General features: G+C 37.1%; 1 pseudogene; it reads right to left on the bottom strand.

The window, feature by feature from the left end:
- Window positions 1–294: 294 nt before the first annotated feature.
- Window positions 295–409, bottom strand: LOC149437433 (U2 spliceosomal RNA; annotated as a pseudogene).
- Window positions 410–4,784: the final 4,375 nt, after the last annotated feature.

Raw genomic sequence — 4,784 nt, 5'->3', positions numbered from 1 at the left:
CGCTGTGCAAAAAGAAGTGAAAAACAGTGGCCATGTGTCATCTTCACACCGTGGGGTCCCACACCCAAGTGTTACTAGTGACACCCCTGAGAGCGTCTTCCCCAGGGGGCACTGAGTTTGCGGACTTTTTGCGTCCCCGGCCCCTGGCCAGACCAAGGTAGCATGTTCAGATCAGGAGGTACTGGGTCTTTCCGGTCTCCCCAGAGGAATTACTCCCAAGGCCCCAGAACGAATCATGGCGCTCCCTGGTTTCTGTCCCTCCGGTACTAGCCTTCCGGACCCCCATCATACCAGTGAGGGTACTATACAACAACCATCCCCGTAAACTAGAATGGTCGGGAGCACCCCCACTGGACACTGATAAGAACAGATACTACACTTGATCTTAGCCAAAAGGCCGAGAAGCGATCTTGTGGTATGTTATGGTAATTCATATGGGGTTTTTTTTGATAATTAGACTCAGTGGATAGACTTGTTGATTCTCTGATTAATATCGCCATCTTCTGGTTAGAGTGTGATGGGTGCTTTAGTTGACGAATATATTTAATTCTGGTTTTTTTGATCAATATATGCACCGTCCAAATTGCTAAAGCCTCTCCCCCCTCTGTTGTCTCCAGATGTCTGTCTTTTTAACTATATTCAACAATGACCAGCAGCTGTGCTAAGTATTTAGCCCTCTCTTTTTTCCATTAGGAATAACTGCAGGTTGGGTTTTTTGCATAAATGGGTGGGTCTTCACCCACTATAAATAGAAAATTGAAATGCGGTTGTTTCATTGGTCCTGACGAAGCTGAGTGAGATACGCCCATCGGCGAAACGCGTTGACGTCATACGTCAGATACGTCACTTCCGGTCATGCGCACTAGGTGGAACGCACGCTGACCCATAAGGAGGAAGCCATCTTCACATGCCATGAGGCAAGCTTAAGCAGCACAAGCGCCGAGAAGGGGCTGGAACCCGCGGTATATCGGCGGATGTCAGCGGTGGTTCCTTGGCCACCTTGGCCCTGTATGGCAGTACCTATGAAGGACTTCTCTTTCATTCCTGTTATCCATAGCACAGGTGGTGAGTGGATTGTTACAGGACATTAGATATATGGTCCTCTGTGATCTATATGACCTATATATCTTCTATAGAGTGTTAGCTCTGTCAGTGACTTCCCACACATTGTTTGTTTCACTACAGGATGGGGACATCATGGTGCGTTGTATAGGATACAAGATATACCACCATATATATTTCAACAGGCAGAAGAGTCTTTGGGATGTGTCTTGTTTTTTCCTACAAAAGTGGTGTATAGTCCACATATAGTGGTGAAGAAACCATTTCAAGCAGAGTGCTGCTTTGTGCATCTTTTCCTCCATCCTGGAAATAAATGGGGCATATTCCCATCCAAGAGCTCTAGGAAACAGCTATCTATATTACAGATGAATGGGCCCCAACCACTTGTGCCGGCACAGGAATGTATTGTATAATATATTTGACATTTATGTCTTCCTTCATACAGGCCTGAGGCCTGCTATTCTCCTTTTTGACGCATATTGTGCTTGCTTTATTGTATACATGTGACATACATATCTATAGTATAATTTTTGGATTCCTTGATTGGGATTTGCCTATATGGTTACTGTTTAATCCCTTATATCCTCTATTATGGTATGCCCATGGCATAATTTTTGGATACACCTCCCTAGGGAAGTGTTCACTTGTGTGTTTGTGCTACAGGGACACTAGACTCTTGTAGCCATTTTCCCTGCTGCACATACATTTAGACCGGTTCTGGTGTCATTTTAAATGGTTTTAGGTCTGTGTGTATTGTCTCAACTGAGGTGATGGTAAACCAGGGCGAAAGCCCATATGTCATATTTTTATATGTGTAATAAAGCATAATTTTTGGAAATTTCTTCCTGTGTGTCACGTTCTGTTCACTATGTAGCCGCTTTTCTGTGAATCTCTTTTCACAAACCCCCCCTTTTTTGTATGCCTCTTTTGGCTACTGAATGGAGACCATACATTGGGTGACACGCTAATTTATTCAATAACCTCTTAAATAACTATCTTAATATATATAAATGTCCTGACCTGCCGGGCTGCATGCTGAGATAAGGGTCTGGTTTGGATTTTGGCTGGGACCCCACACAATTTTTTTACATTTTGGTGTGGAATACTGCTTAATCCCTTGACACCGATGTCACACAAATATGCGACCTCACAGAACTGGGCTTTTTTTCCCAAAGACCGCGGTGTCACTGAGAGCCTCAGGTCCTATTCTAACGATCGGGACTCAGGACTCCCGATTCTGGGTCACTTGATCACTGTGATAGCCTCTAATTGGCTATCACAGTGATCAGTCACTGTACAGCCCAGTCCCCTTTGTTTTTTTTTTCTCTCTCTATGAATGGAGGAGAGAGATACATTGTATCATTATATACATCCTATTATACATTGTATCATTATATACATCCTATTATACATTGTATCATTATATACATTCCATTATACATTGTATCATTATATACATCCTATTATACATTGTATCATTATATACATCCTATTATACATTGTATCATTATATACATCCTATTATGCATTGTATTGTTATATACATCCTATTATACATTGTATCCTTATATACATCCTATTATACATTGTATCATTATATACATCCTATTATACATTGTATCGTTATATACATCCTATTATACATTGTATCCTTATATACATTCTATGATACATTGTATCATTATATACATTCCATTATACATTGTATCATTATATACATCCTATTATACATTGTATCATTATATACATCCTATTATACATTGTATCCTTATATACATTCTATTATACATTGTATCATTATATACATTCTATGATACATTGTATCATTATATACATCCTATTATACATTGTATCGTTATATACATCCTATTATACATTTTATCATTATATACATTCTATTATACATTGTATCATTATATACATTCTATTATACATTATATCATTATATACATCCTATCAGGGTGGATGTGATTTAAATCAAACTGCTTTAAATCATGATTTAAATCACGATTTAAATCCCTAGTCAGTAAGGCTTGATTTAAATCCTAGTTTTCTACATAAAGACTAATTCTTGCTGGTATAACTTTAATATGCAAGTAGATGAAGATTTTTAGAATAACAACTTTTCATATTAGTTTTTTTTATCCCCAGTTTAATAGGTTAATCATTCATATTTGGACAACTTTTCTGTTGTACTTAGGAAGGAGAAAAATAATCATTACGTTAATAATAACAATTTAAATAGATTTATTCAACTGAAACAATAACATTCCAGCATATGGTATTTGCTTAAACATCCATGTTTGTTAACTAATTTGGCTAAACAAAATATATATATTTTAAGAAACTTAGACTGTCAGCCCCTCCCTCCTCGCACTGTCAGCCCCTCCCTCCTCGCACTGTCAGCCCCTCCCTCCTCGCACTTAGTTTCACTTTCTTCTTGTGCAGATCTATTCCACTCCAAACAATCAGATAAATATTGTTTCTATTCTATTCACTGAACTTCTTGAAATTTAGCACTGAAGGGGTTGATTCTGTATTCATAGGTTTGTAGAAGTTAGGATGAAGGTCTTTTTCTTAACTCTGTTCATGTTATAACATTTTTGCTGTGAAGAAGAGGCATGTGATCTCCGCTGAGTCAAATTCAGTTTTGAGAACTGCAAAAGTAAACCAATCATCTGTGATAATATCTTGTAGGCAGAGAAACTGCCCAATAATCTTACAAAAACCTCTGGAAGAGCATGACCATGTGAATGGATTCTTGGAATTTATTTACCAAAACAATTAAACACATACAGCCTTATTCTACATAATTAAAAAACTAATCTTTATTTCATGATGGAATAACCTTTGGGTGGTAATATATTTTCCTCAAAAAGCATTTTATTTAAAAAAATCTGATTTAAATCAAAAAAATCAGATTTAAATAAAAAAAATCAGATTTTTTTTTTTTTTAAATCATTGATTTTTATCCACCCTGCATCCTATTATACATTGTATCATTATATACATCCTATTATACATTGTATCATTATATACATCCTATTATACATTGTATCATTATATACATTCCATTATACATTGTATCATTACATACATCCTGTTATACATTGTATCATTATATACATCCTATTATACATTGTATCATTATATACTTCATATTATACATTGTATCATTATATACATTCTCTTATACATTGTATCATTATATACATCCTATTATACATTATATCATTATATACATCATATTATACATTGTATCATTATATACATCCTATTATACATTGTATCATTATACACATCCTATTATACATTGTATCATATACATCCCATTATACATTGTATCATTATATACATCCTATTATACATTGTATCATTATATACATCCTATTATACATTGTATCGTTATATACATTCTCTTATACATTGTATCATTATATAGATTCCATCACGGCGGTCACATGATCGGAAAAGGTCCCGATCGCAAGGGGAGATCGGGACCTTTCAGTGAGTCACAGACGTATGTGCTGGGAAAGCCCAAGGCACACGCTCTCAGCACATATGTGTTTTCAAATGATCCGCATATATGCGGCCGCTCGGCGTCAAGGCCCAGACAACGGGAGGCCGCATATTTGCGTGCGCTCGGCGTCTAGGGGTTAAAGACGCAGCGGCCTCCTCAGGGGCGGACTGACAACTCATGGGTCCCTCGGCAATAGGGGATC

Source organism: Staurois parvus, unplaced genomic scaffold (assembly GCF_062004578.1).
Source record: "Staurois parvus isolate SC_StPar_1 unplaced genomic scaffold, SC_StPar_1.0 ptg001288l, whole genome shotgun sequence".
Classification (NCBI taxonomy): domain Eukaryota; kingdom Metazoa; phylum Chordata; class Amphibia; order Anura; family Ranidae; genus Staurois; species Staurois parvus.
The sequence above is the reverse complement of the archived record's forward strand: the minus strand, read 5'-3'. Positions and strand labels throughout refer to the sequence as shown.